This window comes from Stegodyphus dumicola, chromosome 3, assembly GCF_044657685.1.
Source record: "Stegodyphus dumicola isolate Sdum_Otavi_A_Nest chromosome 3, ASM4465768v1".
In the NCBI taxonomy this organism is placed as follows: domain Eukaryota; kingdom Metazoa; phylum Arthropoda; class Arachnida; order Araneae; family Eresidae; genus Stegodyphus; species Stegodyphus dumicola.
In genome coordinates this window covers 130,504,521-130,521,160 of record NC_140770.1, presented here as the reverse complement: position 1 = coordinate 130,521,160, position 16,640 = coordinate 130,504,521, and positions in this window count along the sequence as shown.

Sequence of the window (16,640 nt, the reverse complement as noted above, 5' to 3'; positions counted from 1 at the left end):
GATGACGCAGGAGGGAGAAACGACGTTTGAAGCATTGCATAAAAGAAAAGTTGCGTAGTGGATTTCGCATTCGAAAAGCGCTTTGTGAGGTCAGAGTTTGCTCATAATATCGTGTTATGCCTCGAATAATAAGAAATGCTTCCCAGCAAGTGTCGGAATTCGATAGAGGCAGGATCATTGCCTATCAAAAGTGTAGATAATCCTTCCGTGATATCGGCGGTCGCACAGGCGGCCATCCAACCGCTGTCATGCGAATATGGAATCAATGGATTGCTGAAGGCCATACTGAACGGCATGCAGAATCTTAACGCCCTCCTATGACTAACGCCCGAGAGGACAGACATATTGTGAGGTCAGCCCTGCAAAACCGTACAACCACATCACGGACTATTACTCAGGAAATGGGCATGTTTGCAGCATACCCAGTATCCGGTCGTATGGTGCGTCCATGTCTGCAGCAGCGTGGACAATAAGCCCGGCGACCAATACTTCGGCTTCGCTTGATAATGAAGTATAGAGAGAGACGGCGACTGTGGTGCGCTGAACTACAAAACTGGATACAGGAGTGGTACAATGTCGTCTTTTCAGACGAGTCCGGATTCTGCATGCAGTATTTTGATGACCGTATACGTGTCTGGAGGCTCCGAGGAGAGCACATGTCGCCTGCTTGCATTCGATATCGGCATCACTGCACCTGGTGTGATGGTTTGGCAGCCATTGTGTACAGGACACGCACATGCCTAGTTCGGATCGACGGTAATTTGAACGCAGATCGGTACATTTCTGATATCTTACGTCCAGTAGTTGTGCTCTATCTTCGAGGACTGCCAAACACATCTTCCAACAGGATAATGCAAGAACAAATGTTGCACTTCGTGTTCTGACCTTTCTTGAAACTCATGGCATTCGACTGTTACCCTGACCTGCACAGTCTCCAGATCTGTCCCCATGGAAAACATCTGGTCATGGGTTGCTGAGAGACTAGCTAATACCGTTGATGAAGTGTGGCATAGGTTTGAAACAGCATGGAATGAGTCGCCCGTTTCTGTCATCCAAGCCCAGTTCGACTCCATGCCTAAACAGTTAAGGGCCGTTTTAGCTGCCAGGAGTGGCAGCTGTCTAATAATTTCGCACCCATGTAAACCTCCAAACTGCTTACAAATTTAATCATTTTGTCTTCATGCCATACTGTTTTACGCACAATAAATATCTTTTTTTTTTTTTTTTTGTATTTTCTTTCCATCATGATTTTGCAATTTTAATGGCCAACAGTTATACTTTATAATTAAAAAAGGATATTTGTTTTGTTAAATATTTCAATACATAAATTCATTGAACACTCAAAGATAGAATAAGAATCATTCAAAAATGCTAAATATATATATGAAAGATTAAACTCTGTGATAGCCAGTAATGTCTTTCATAATTTGTTTCTTTTTCTTCTAGGGTAAAAATAATAATACGCTTATAATAAATGTTTCTGAAGAGTGCTATTTTAAATGAATCTCTGTCATATAACTTTTATATAATGCTAATGAAGTATGAATTTACACAACGGCGAAAGTGAAAGTAAAATCTTTTATCGAATTATAACTAAATCGAAACTTTAAAACAATAGAAATAAAGCGACATTGTGTTCCACTATTGAGAAATTATGTATATAACTTCACCATTCTTAATTTTATGTCAAAAGAATAATTATAATTTATTTCACAATTCTTTTTGTCTTTCTCATACGTCGTCCGCAAGCTGTCGTTTCGCCATTTGCTAAATACTGTAAAAATGTGAAATGTTTGCATAGGATTATTGGTCAGCGGTTTATCCGCCTAAGCGCTTATATGGTTTCTGCGTGTGAAATATGCTTGAATAAGGATAACCATCTGCAGATTCAAGATTGTATATTTGTTAGAAGAAAAGAGCCTTAAGCATTCGTCTTCATCTTTTATGTCTGTATGCCAATATCACTCTAAAGCTTTATTGTTTCGCACATAAAGGCAAAATCATGCAATGTAATGCCGTAATTAGAAATTTAAACAAGATACATTTAATCTTCATTAATAGTGTAACATAAAATTCATTCGCTTCACGTTACATTTATGGATCCATTCTTATGTTTATGGATTTAGTTAATATAAGGTGTAGAAAGAAATTAATTTTTTATATTTGGTCAAGAATAATAAATAATACAACTTGTCAAAAAACCTTTTGAAACTCATGTAATATTATGAGGAAATTATATGCGTTCACACCACATAACGAAAGTAGTTGTCTTCTTCTAGGCACATGTTGACCCAGCGCTGCATGTCTTCAGTACAATATGATTTTTACTCAATAAGATGAGAAATTTATTCACGTTTATATTGTAAGGAAGAAAGCCAAAAAAAAAAAAAAAAAAAAAAAAAAAACCTTATGCAACCTACGTTAACTTAAAAGGTCATTTATTCAGACACGAAACATTTGTGATTTTCCATGTAGTACTCTCGGAGAGGCATAGAAATATTTCTAAGAAGGATGCGTGACTTATCCCGCATCTCGATTGTCGAGTATAGAGGAATCATTTCCAAGGACAGTTCCCAGTTGGCTGACCATCATTCTACCAAGAGGTTAAGTAGTACTGTCTCGCGTGTCTCTGCATATCTAGCATTACAAGATACAATCATATAACAATGTAAGATATTGCAGGCCCTGTGTCTCAGGACATAATTATCTAATTTACATAATTATTACACTATTTCAGATGCTCAAATTACTTTATAGAAGAACATACAATAGTACACATTGTAAATACACTTTACAAAGAAAACACTTTACAGAAATTTACTAATGTATATTGCGCGATATCCAAATACAGTGTAGTACAGGGAATTAAACTTCTAGAAACAAACTTAAATAGTAGATTCTTACTCTAGGCACTGTTTCTATTACCCCCCCAAAAAGTTAATTAAAATTAGAGAAGTATAAAATTATATTTCGAGGTATAGGTCGGCTCCAAGTTTTGAAAGCGTGTCGATAACCTGACACATCATTGCCACCAAATGATGTTGTTTTACCCTAAATTTGCGAAAGGCTTGTGCATTGTTAATGGGCTTGTATATTGTGGAGGGCGAGGGACATATACCAGTTTACCTTTGTTAGACATGTTGTGTCCCCGTCCTCCGTCACCTGTCACCTGTATTGTTAATGCGGATTTTAAAGTCGGGTTCTCTGGTAAGTGGACAAACAGTAAGATAATGGTTTGCGGTACCAATTTCGCCACAGACACAGAGATCGGTGTTGCTAACGCCGTGTCTATTAAAATATTCAGAAAAGGTACCATGTTCTATAATAAATTTTGTTAACTTTTGTTAAATATGTTGTGTTTGTAGTCTACTTGGGTGATGTGGTTATAAGGTATTTCTCCTGCTTTCTTGCCGTACCTTCAGGGTGTAGTGGTTCAGCTCGCTGGGCCGATATTCCAGAGGTCCGTGGTTCGATTCCCTGAGAAGGTGTTGTTAATTTTTCGTCTCTTCTGCTTCCAAAAATACTTAATGTCTCTACAGTGGCGCTCGAACTAAAAGAATGTTGGATAAGGATTATCCACACCCAGGACTTGGCGATTGAGTCCCCTAAAAACTCCAGTCGCCCTTTGAAAAGGGGAGCATGTAAGGCATTTCTCCCGCTTTCTTGGCGTGCCTTCGTGGTGTAGTGGTTCTGCACGCTGGGCCGGTATTTCAGAGGTCCGTCGTTCGAATCCCGGAGAAGGTGTTGCTAATTTTTCATCTCTTCTGCTTCTAAAAAATACGTAATGTCTCTACATAGTAGTATCTGCAGAATATAGCCTTGCTAACCACTCTGTTTGCCATTTGATTTGTACCTTGAGTTTCAGTTGTTTCTTCAGTTATGAGCATGACAAAGTGCTGGTTGGGGATAATAAATACTTTCTGTCGTTGCTTGCTTGGATAATCTGTCAGCAGTTTGATTTCCAATCCCCCAACTCGCGCTTTCACTTAGAAGAGAGGGATGCTATTGTCTTTATGACTCCGTAAATAACTCTAAATTTACGTAATTTAAGGGAAGTGTGGTAATGTTTGGGTACTGACAGAAATACCGACATGCTACCTGTATGGATGGTGATGTCCTGTAGGTTTCGCTGAATGGTGTACTGGATAACTCTGGAAATCTCTTCTGCTTCTGCCTTCTGCTTCTGCCTTCTGCTTCTGCTTCTGCCTATTATCGCTTAGTCGGTGCTTCCATAGACTAAGATTTCTTCTCCGTGCTGAAGAAGTAGTGTGCTGCCAACTTTATCTTACATGCTTGAGCCATTCATGTATATAGCTGGAGTGTTGTTTTCGAGGACATTATGACAATGCAGATGCATGTTTACACCTTTACACCTTGCATTTTAAGTACTGGGTGAACATGTAGGATCGTCACTGGCATTTCATAATTGTTTATTTTTAAGGACAGTATAATTTCCAATAAATAAAGGCCTTTAAGTTCGCCATCCAAGATAAAATTCCATTCCTTATTATAGTGCTGTTTTTGCTTATTTTATAACTCATATGAGGTTATTGAAAGGTTAAAAGAGTCTCTTTCAATACTCTTCTCAGATGAAATTTCGCTGAGCGAATGCCGGCTTCCCATATTCCTCCGAAGTGGGGCGAAGCAGGCGGTATAAAATGCCATTCAACAGATGACTTAGTTAGTTCTCGGGAAACCGATTACGTTGCATACAAGGAAGACCAAATCTGATTTAGTTCTTGTAGTTTTCGGCATGCTCCCACAAAATTGGTACCGTTGTCACTGTAAATGTGCCGTGGTGCACCGCGACGTGAAATGAAACGTCTAAGTGCAGCGATAAACGAGTCTGCCGTCAGGTCACTGACTGCTTCTATATGCACAGCTTTAGTCGACAAGCAAATAAACAGAGCTATATAGCCTTTCGTTGTTTTAGAGCCACGACCCTTATTAAATTTCATGGTAATAGGACCAGCGTAATCCACACCAGATGCGTAAAAAGGTCGTTCCAAAGTCACACGATGTTCAGGTAAGTCACCCATCAATTGCGGATTTGAAGCAGCTTTAAATCGATGACATATAAAGCAATGGTTGACACAACTGCGTATCAGTTTCTTTCCTCCAATTATCCAGTAAGATTGTCTGATGAGGTGTGATAATAAAGAAGGACCAACATGAAGGTAAGTAATATGAAGTTCTCTCACTAGTAATTCGCTAAATGTATGTCGAGAAGGAAGTATGACAGGATGTTTGATGTTAAATGCTAAAGATGAATTTCGAAGACGTCCTCCCACCCGTAAGAGACCATCTTTATCTACGAATGGATACAAAGAACGTAGTTGGCTCTTCTTGGGTAAAGGTTTCTCTTCTTTAATACATTGTAAATCATCTTTGAAATGATGATTCTGAATCCAACGAATAATGAAATTTTCTGCTACTCGAATCTCTAGAAATGTTAGCGGCATAAGGCAGCTATGCCACTACGTGAAATGTTCTGAGTAACATGGTGCTTCTTGCAATTATTAATAAATCTTTGGCAGTAAGCCAGAATACGAACAATTTTATAACGCGAAGAATAATGCTCGAGCAAATTAGCTAATAAATCATTCGATTCACGTATATGAGAAATAAAAATAGGATCAGATCTTTGTTCGGCCTTTACTTCAGCATCATCTTCAGATTTTAATTCATATTCAGGCCATTTTTCCTCTTCCTGACGCAACCATGGTGGACCATTCCACCACAAAGTACAATTTGGTAGGAGTTGAGGTTCAATACCACGAGAAGCAATGTCTGCAGGATTCTGTTTAGAGGGAACATGATTCCAATGTTTAATAGGTATCACTTCTATGATTTGAGATGTTCTGTTTGCCACAAAAGTTTTCCACTTACGTGGATGAGCAGATACCCAAGACAGAACTACCTTGGAATCCGTCCACGCAAAAATTTCAAAATCAAACTTCTTTAAAATGTTCAATAGAGATCGCATTAATCTGGTCAACAAATACGCAGCACAGAGTTCTAATCGAGGAATGGATACTTGCTTTATAGGCGCGATTTTAGTCTTTGATACCAAAAGATTAACCTTAACCGTACCATTGCACATTTGGCGACAGTAAATGGCTGCTGCATAAGCCTGCGAAGATGCATCAGAAAATCCATATAGTTGGATAACACTGTCCGTTGTAAGTATGACACATCTCGGAATTTCACAATTATTTATTTGACTGAATGTCTCTTGAAATTTAAACCAATCATCTGAGATATGCTGGGGAACAACTGAATCCCAGTCGCCTTTAACTAACCATAGTTTTTGATAGAATATTTTAATCAATATAGTGCAAGGAGATAAGAGACCTAAAGGATCGAAAATGCGAGCAGATTCTGCTAATATGCGTCTTTTTGTTATAGGTGCGTTGATGTGCAGTGTAGCGTTGAAACTGAAGGTATCAGTAGTTGAATTCCAAAAAAGTCCTAAGACTTTCGAACTCGAATTAGGAGATATCTCAAAATCAGAATTCAATGAATAATGTTCCTTAAATTCAGTTAAGAATTCGACAGAATTTGAATTCCACTTCCTCAAATCAAAACCACGTGCATGTAAAATTGAAGATATTTTCTTGCAGACAAATACTGCATCATCAACTGTATTTGCACCCGACAATATTTCGTCCATATACATATCCTCTTGCAATATACGAGATACATCTGATTCCTCTTTAGACTCTAAAGCTATCTGCTTCAGACATCGAGTTGCTAAAAATGAAGCAGAGGAAAGACCATAAGTAACTGTTTTCAACTTGTACGTGCGCATTTTATCACTGGAATTGTATCTCCGAAGTATTAATTGATAATTCTGATCTTCAGGGGCTACCATCACCTGACGATACATCTTCTCTACATCGGCTGTGAAAACAATTTTAGGAAATCGAAAATTAATCAAAATCTCAAAAATATCTCTTTGTAATTTCGGATCTACCCCTAAAAGAGAATTCAATGATATACCATTTTCAGATTTGCACGATGCATCAAAAACTACTCTTAATTTTGTCGTTGTGCTAGAAGGTTTAATTACCGCATGATGAGGAAGATAAAACTTTTCTGTATCCGATCTGTTAGATAAATCATCATTAATCACAGTCATATGTCCTAACTGTTCATATTCACGTATGAAATCTTTATACTGTTTTTCAAATTCCGGATTATCTTTGAATTTTCGTTCCATGGAACGCAACCTAGAAATTGCTGCCGGTTTTGAATCACCCAACTTAAAATGGAAGTTTTACAACAAATCGCCCATCTGAATTAACAGCATGAGTGTTTTGAAAATGTGATTCACAAAATTGTTCCTCAGGTGTCAGAAATTCCTTCTTCCCAACATCGACAATATCCTCCATTTCCCAGAAACGTTTAAGTTCGTAATCAATATTTATATTATCTTCTAACTTTATGAAGTGTGCATTTGCTGTTTTTGGGCCTTCCATATTCTTTCCGACCTTCCCAGCAATCACCCAACCGAAAATTGTATTTTGAGCTACAGGCTCATTTTTCGAACCATATATTTGGCCACATCTTAAAACGGAGAAAAAATAATCAGCTCCTAAAATCAAATCAATTTCTTTGGGTTGAGCAAAATTCGGATCCGCTAACGGAATAGATTTAATGTATTCTATATGCTTTACATTAATCACTTGTTCCGGCAATGGCAAAGTTAACCTATCCAAAATGTATGCGTTAACATCAATTACTTGATTATTTAATTTTGACCGAACTTTAAAATCAACAGAACCACGAGTTGTGGAAGCTGGCCAATTCCACGCAAAAGTAACCTTTTATTTGTTCTTTTTAATCCTAATCTTCGAACAGCTCGTTCAGAAATAAACGAACTTTCACTTCCGGAATCCAGCAATAATTTAATTTCGATAGCTTCGCCACTGGAAAATGCAAGTGCGAGAACTGTAGGCAAAATCGCCGAGTTGGAATTTTGAATCGTATTACTGACAACTACCTGACCTTGACCCTCGCATGATTCATTCAAAACTCTCTCTGGAGTGCTTTCGTTTTCATTTGGCGCTTTTAAAAGCTGTACGTTGTTAGCTTTAATATCTTCATGCAACAAACTATTATGCGTTTTTGAATTACACAAATTACACTTTAACTGTGAATTACAGTTTTTGATTAGATGTGAATTTAAACATAAAAAACACAATCCTCGTTTCCGTACAAAGTTCTTTCTAGCAGTAACATCCAAATTCTTAAATTTAACGCATTTATATAACGCATGAAGTCCGTTACATTTCGAACATTTAGTATTACTAAATTTAGAATTCTGTAATGTTTTAGAACTAACATTACTACTTTTATCAACAACTTTAGCTTCCGCTTCTTTATTTATGATAATTTCGAGAGAAGAACACCTTAAATTTAAAAATTCAAAAAATGATTCCAATGTAGGAAAATCATCTTCCGCTGTTTTCTGTGCCCATAACTTTCGAGTTTCTGAATCTACCTTTTGAAGCAACATAAATATTAACCATGGATCCCTAGAAGTTGCTTCGTCACCAAGAGCTTTTAAACCTCTGATAACTTCATCGGAAGTATCAGCTAATTGCCGTAAATTAACATTATCAACCTGTGAAATACATTTTTGATCCATAAATGTTTTAATTAACGATTGTACGATTTGTTTCTTTTTATCGTACCTAGCGAGCAATTTTGCCCATGCTTCTTCATAAGAATTATTTGATAACGGAATATGTTTAATTATAGAAGCTGGTTCATCAGCAAGTGATCCGATTAAATACTGAAATTTCTGTATATTCGATAAAGAAGTATTATGCACTGTTGCAACAAACAAATCTTTAAAATTCATCCAGTCATTAAAGTTACCCGAAAAAATAGGAATATTCAACTTAGGTAACTTAAAGTTACTCATATTAGAATTTCCTGTAACATTTGGCAAATTAGCCGCATTTAATACATCTAATAAATTTTGATACTGAAGTTTCAAACTAAAATACTTCGATTCAAAATCTTCAATTTCTGACTGTTCTGGTAATTGGGCATCAAATTTATCAAAATCTGAATAAATCCTTTCCAAGCGCTCCAGATGCAAAATTACTTCATTTTTAGATAAATCGGAAGAAATAGTATTCTGAAGCCTTGTGAAGGCCGCTTTTGCCCTACCACGCAATCTAATGACAGTAGCTTGATCCATAATAAGTAATCGAAGTATTCAAGTTCAAAATCAAAATCAATACAAAATAGATATAAAACTTCAAGAATCAAATTTAGATGTAAATCGAACTAAAAAATCATCACTTATCTGTATTTGAACTGCTGACGAATTCTTGATATGATCTCGTCGGCGTGCCTCCAAATGATGTTTACGTACCTCATATTAGAATGGCGCCGACATGGACGACGCAGTTTCGACTTTGATTATACTTAATAAATTCAGTCACTCTCGGTCTATTTCAACCAAACTGAATACATTTAATAATATAACATTCACACGTAAACATTTAGTAATAATTCAGAAGTACAGATAAGCATAAAATAATAATTACAACCGTTACAGGCCAGCTACGCTTTTAGCGACCGAATCCTACGAACGACAAATCTCAAAAGCATGTTGCCAACGCAGGGCAACAAAAAGGTAGAAATTAATTCGACAGGCGTGGAAGTGAACACCAATGATTAAAATTGCAGAAAAGCTTCTCAGAATCAAGTCAAAAGTGTGGCTAAGTAATCATTTATAATTAATTACCAAAGATTTGTTTATTTCTTTTTCAAGCATAGGATCCGGGTTGTTCGAGGCAAAATTTTAACGCTGCTTCAATTTGGTTAATACGTTTCAAACCTCACTAAGTACAGACAGAATAAATTTCCCTAGAAATTGAAATCAGGATTGGAATCTTTAAGAACTGAACGATGAATTTTGCTATGACTTAAGTTGAAGTTGAATTTAAGGAGAATTCGAACAATTTTGGAGCTAAAAATGAAAAACAAAGTCTGGTAACAAAGTCCTTGTAGTTATTTCTTACAGTAGCATATCTTTTATTGCGACAAGAGGAAAAGGTATCAACGTCTTTGTAGAGACAGTAGATTTCTTTGAAGCAAAAGATGTGAAAAATATGCAAAGCCCTCGGGTTTGGGACTCGAACCTGGATACGTTGAATAAGCGCCGAGTGTACTACAGTTACACCACGAAGGCATGCCGAAAGGAGGGAGAAAATACCTTTTAAAGGAAGACTGGGGATTAGGGGACCCAATTGCAAAATCCTACTGGTAATGAATGATCGTCCACCACCTTTTATTTTGGGTTTCACTTGTACACTCATTAAATTATTTTAAAGCAGGACATGTGAAAAATGTGCAGTGCCCTCGAACCTGGACCTCACGAATACGCGCCGAGTGGGCTACTGTTGCACCCCGAAGGCGTACTGAAAGGAAGGAGGGGAAAAAAAAAACTTATATTTTTATGAGTAACGGAGGAAAAACTTCTTTGTCAGTACCGATTTCAAATAATTGCATATAATAAAAGTAAACGTTTCAATTGAAATAAAGCATTTTATTCATTAAAAATTAGATATAGTTAACTAGTTTCAGGAACATACATTTTTCATCTTATATTTAATTTTATAATGATTTCTTAAAAATATAGTGTTTATGGTTAAAGATGAATGAATGCAAAAATACATATGCAATTTTAATATCCCTTGGTTGTAAGGAAATTATTCCAATTTTTTGGGCGTAATTTAATTAATATTAGTTTATGATTAAAAAACTCTTATACAACTTATATATTTATACACACCATAAAAAGCAAATTTAATATGAAAAAGGAAATATTCTAAATTCCTAATTCCAAATAGCTATTAATCACTAACAAGAAGGAAACGTGCGTCCTGGTATAGTTAATATCCAATCAAAATATTCTGATCTTAACATAATATCAATCAAGCCTTGTCATAACAATTAATTAAAGCGTAAGCAAACTTCGGGTGAAGGAAATTAACTCACCTTAATTTTGTTACATGGAATACTGGATTTCTCCGAAAGCTGTTCTAGATGACATGTTTTAATAAGTTGTCAGCGGCTCCTAGTTTAAAAATTGCTTACTCAGATTCTGAAATGCTGGAGAACGACGATACAGGACTAAAAATAACCTCTATTAAGTACATGAAACGTTCATAACGATTAACTCAAATTTAACTAAGTAAGGTATTTTAAAATGATAAATAAAGAATATTTCTTTGAACTAAAATTTGTCATCATAATGCTATAAAAAACAAGAGATACAGTGAAGAATTGAAAGGATGAAATTTTTAAAATCGGAAAAGTAATGTTATATCTCTTTTAGAAGTATTAGTTTTCTTTTATTTATGATTTAGTTTTGATGTACTTTTGAATTATTATGCATCAGTTTTTATTTATTTAAATAGTATATTTATCATTGTAATTTTATGTTCACTTATTGTCTATTTTGTATAAATTTAAATTTATGTAGTTTTTAAAATTTATAAATAAATTTTATTTATTTATAAATTTAAATTCTATTTTAGTATAAGTATTTATTTCTCGCATTATTTTGAAGATATTTTAACTAAGTAATTTACATATCCTCTGTATTTTAAAATCTGCAATGCCAAAATCTTTATTATCTTATCTCTCTGCGAATATTTATAACGTAAATAGTCTAAACATGATCTAGAACACCAGTTCTCAAACTGTGGTACATTACTATATTTTTAGTGGTATAATTTTTACAGAAAAAAAATTAAAAGAATATTCAAAATGATTGTAAAATTGCGCCCCTTTTAACATTTTGTTTTACTCTTTATTATTCAAAAACACATATATTTTTCAAGTTTGGTGGAGTTTTTGCCAAAATTTAAGAAGTTGCACCAGATGCAAAGTTCACACATTGCAGCATACATCGTGAAGCAATGACTACCAAAACAATGCCTACAGGTCTACAGACTGCTTTATATCAATCTCTGTTTTAGACCAATCTACAGACTGTTTATATCAATCAGCGAATTTTATTAAATATCGGGCACTTATTTCACGTCTGTTCACTATTTTGTGCAATGAAATGGATAGTAACCGCAAAAAGCTCCTAATACACACTGAAGTGCGGTGGTTAACAAGGAAAAAAATAACTAGACTCTTTGAATTACTTGTAGAGGCCTAAGTAATTCCTGACGGAATTCAAATTTGAGCTCCATCATTGCTTTACTGATGAAATCTGGCTATCACTTTTAGCGTACTTATCCGATATTTTTGAAAAATTGAATGAATTGAATTGTAGTTTATAAGGTGACAATATCACTGTTTTTATAGTACATGATAAAATAAATTGGAAATAAATAAAATAAATTGCGCTTTTGAAGAAACTAGAATACATAATTAAGGAACTGAAAAGCGACAACATTGCCCCATTACCAAGACTTGAAGAGTTTCTAAAATGTCAAAAAGACAGAATGTGTATATATTTTTAAACGTATCTTGTCAGAGCTGGCCCTGTGACTCAGGTGTCCTCTTTGCTTTTGTACTTTTGTATTTGCTTAATATATATATTGTTACTCACTATTTACCACAGTTGTTATATATTTATATAGTCATAGTATACTTATTTATATTTTATAGCAACATAAAAGTTTCATTTACGAATATAATTAAATAATATATATTTAAACGGTTTTATTCTTTGACTATATACACTCCATTTAGGATGCATTGACATTTAATGGCGAAATGCTTTTATGGTGGTACATATATTTGTGTTTAATATTTATGTGGTACAAAATTTGAAAAGTTTCAGATCCCCTGATCTAGAAAGAAGTACAAGACATTCAAATAATTGGAATTTTGATATATTTAATCTTTATCCTTCATTAAATTTATTTATTTGTGAACCGCAGGCATACTGTTTTGTTGCTTATCGCTTTGAAAAAATTCTACTTCTGATATAATTTTAAAGAAAATATGGCATCATATTTTAATTTATGTTCAAAATTTAGTTGCTAAAGACAATTAATCTAGAACTGAATTAAAAAACGTCAATTCTGACAATGCTGTGGCTGCTTTCTGATGAGGGGGAAAATCAATCAAAAACACCAAAATATTTTATTTACAATTGTCCCACCCCAATCTTTAATTGCATCTAAGCTTTTTGTTTTTTATTTATATCTAAGTAGAGAAATGATTTGGTTTCCATGACATCGTAAATATACTTTTGTACTTTTCTTACATTTATATCTTCACAGATTCATTTTTTATCTAAGTAGAGAAATGATTTGGTTTCCATGACATCGTAAATATACTTTTGTACTTTTCTTACATTTATATCTTCACAGATTCATTTTTTATCTAAGTAGAGAAATGATTTGGTTTCCATGACATCGTAAATATACTTTTGTACTTTTCTTACATTTATATCTTCACAGATTCATTTTTTATCTAAGTAGAGAAATGATTTGGTTTCCATGACATCGTAAATATACTTTTGTACTTTTCTTACATTTATATCTTCACAGATTCATTTTTTATCTAAGTAGAGAAATGATTTGGTTTCCATGACATCGTAAATATACTTTTGTACTTTTCTTACATTTATATCTTCACAGATTCATTTTTTATCTAAGTAGAGAAATGATTTGGTTTCCATGACATCGTAAATATACTTTTGTACTTTTCTTACATTTATATCTTCACAGATTCATTTTTTATCTAAGTAGAGAAATGATTTGGTTTCCATGACATCGTAAATATACTTTTGTACTTTTCTTACATTTATATCTTCACAGATTCATTTTTTTTATTTATTCATTATCACTACCCGTGAATTCGAAGTTACTATCCATAAAACTAAAAGAATCCCCCAAATATTAAGTAAGATTTATGTGCATTTATTTATTAAATGAATGGATCTTCTGGAAAGAAAAAATAGCATTGAGACTTTTAGGGAAACACGGAATCATACCAACAGCAAGCTCCTTCTTATAACTTACACCATTAGTTATTCTTGTCTTGATGAGATCTGCGAGATAAAAGAAAAATTATCCTTCTGTCGTCTCTCGAAGTTAACGGGAATTTCTGAGTAATATGTTATATGTATTTCTCACTTGTCGATGTCAAACCTCCATCTGTCATCAGAACACGGTATAGTAAATGTGATATATAAATATATTATCGTGATTTTAAGGATGAACAGTCAAAGAAAAGGATAGAGCAAAGAAGGTCAATTGTTTCTGTTTTTACGTTATCTTAGTTTTCATAGAGTTTGATATTATTGTGCATACTAATTAGGATTTGTATTTGTTTGTTTATATTTTGATTTTCATGCATTTATGTATAGTTACAGATTTGGTTTAATTTATGCACTTATTTAGTCATATAATTAATGTACTTTATTTTGTAATTTAACACCTATTTTTTGCATATTTTATTTAATTTTTAATTTGTGACTATTAAATATATTTGTATGCCTTTACTACACGCAGTATTTTGTGGATTCTTTAATTACGAAGATCTGATATTTGAATATTAAAAACAAGTCTAGAACGGGTAATATGAATAAAAACCTTCTTATTGTGCCTTGGTGAAAATTTGTGTAATTAAGTTGGCGTCATTTAGCGATTTTTTGAAAGCTTAGCAACGTTGTCGAAGTTTCAAGAATAGAAAAGTATTATTTATCAAAGTTTTCAGGAGTGTTTACCTTTCCTTCTTTTTTTTCCCAAGCAGCAGGACTCTGTAAGTAACTGCAAGTTAGGTAGTACTGTAGTTCGATTTAAAACCCTGTGAATGTAAATTATAGCTTGGTAATTATGGCTTTAAAGTTTGCTCTGCTAGTTATTTCGATAACCCGCTTTTCTTCTCCTACTAAGAAGAACTTACCTTATCTTATTTTCCTCCTTGTTATGTTTATAGAATACACTTTATATATTTATTTATTTGTCTATTATTTCTTTTTGGCTTACTTATTTGAAGAGGTTATAAGGTATTTCTCCCGCCTTCTTAGTATGCCTTCGTAGTGTACTGGTCAGCACGCGATTGGTTCCTCTAAAATCTCAGTCGCCCTTTAAAAGGTAGCGTAGTTGTCAGCACGCTCGACGCGTATTCGAGAGGTCCGTGGTTCGAGTCCCTGCGAGGGCATTGCTCATTTTTCATCACTTCTGCTTCGAAATAACCTAATGTCTCTACAAGGTTTCTACGAAAAAGTATATTAATTGCATTGTTAAATTGTTTACATGAAGCATTTTTTATTACACTCATTTTAGTTGTTTTTATAATGTTCACATCAAAGTCACGAAAGATACTAACTGGTTTTCATACTAATCTGTTCATTTCCAAAAGATAAGTTAAAAAAATCTATTCAGTAATATAATGAGGCTAAATTTGGTGACGCATATTACAAAACAAAATTTAATTCTTTTGATTCACATTTACTTGGAAATGTTTGAGACTTCTGTTAGTGTTTCTTTCCCGAGTTTACGGCTAATATTGTACTTTAACTTCTACACATTCCTTAGTTGTTGAATCTTTTGCAGTTTTGATTTTTGATGCTAAATTTTCATTTGATTTCCGTTAACACTTTATTCCTTTGTAACTAACTAGCAGTATTTGGAAATTTAATATTTTTTTAATATTCAGGCTGATTTATGCTTTGCTTTGCTTGGTTGTCTGTTTTTATTTGACTTTAATTCTAGCTTAGATTTTGTTTATTGATATTACGTCGTCTATAGTTCACTTTATTTTGTTTCTATTAACATTATATTTTTAACATTTGTAAGCAATTGTTATTGTTTACACCAAAGAAAACAGCGCCCTGTGCAGTAGAAAATTTTGCCGACTCACATGACCATATCAGTAAGTAGTGCCGCTTTATTACGTGTCTATTTATTACCTTGTACATAGTATATGCGAAGCCATGTGCCGCAATCTTCTGTTTGAAATTTTTAGTTTATATATAGTTTGTATGTATATTATGAGGTATTTCTCATCATCAAAAATTGTATTTAAAATTTTCGATGATCTGTTTTAAGTTTTAGAGATGTAAGTTAGCTTTCAGGTATCAGGTAGCCATCAACGAAGACAGATAGCAATTTGCTTCTTTATTTAATTTGATCTGAATTTCATTTACAATGTAATCGGAAGCTAGTCGCCTCGGTAAATCATTCATTTACGTATAAAATTTCTAAAAGTCTTCAGGAAAGTTCATTCCTTCAAAATTTCCAAAGTCTTTCTGTAAAACTAAAGTTTAGCGTGTATAAGGTATTCATCCAGCCTTATTAGAATGCCTTTTTGGTGTAGTGGTAAGCACGCTTGGTGCGTATTTGAGAGGTCGGTGGTTCGATTCTCGGCGAGGGCATTGCTCCTTTATCATGCCCCTGCTTCTAAATAACATATGTCTCTACAGTGGCGATCGAACTAAAAAAAGTGGTGGATGATTATTTTTCGCCACCATTGTAGTGGTCAGCACGGTCGGCGCGTATTCGCTAGAGAAAAAAAAAAAAAAAAATTGATAACTTCTGCCATCTCATGAAAGTGTCTATCACCGGCAGAAGTAAAACTAAGAGGATTCTCAGTATCATTGATGCACACTTATTGTAGACATTGCAGGTTCAGATACAAAA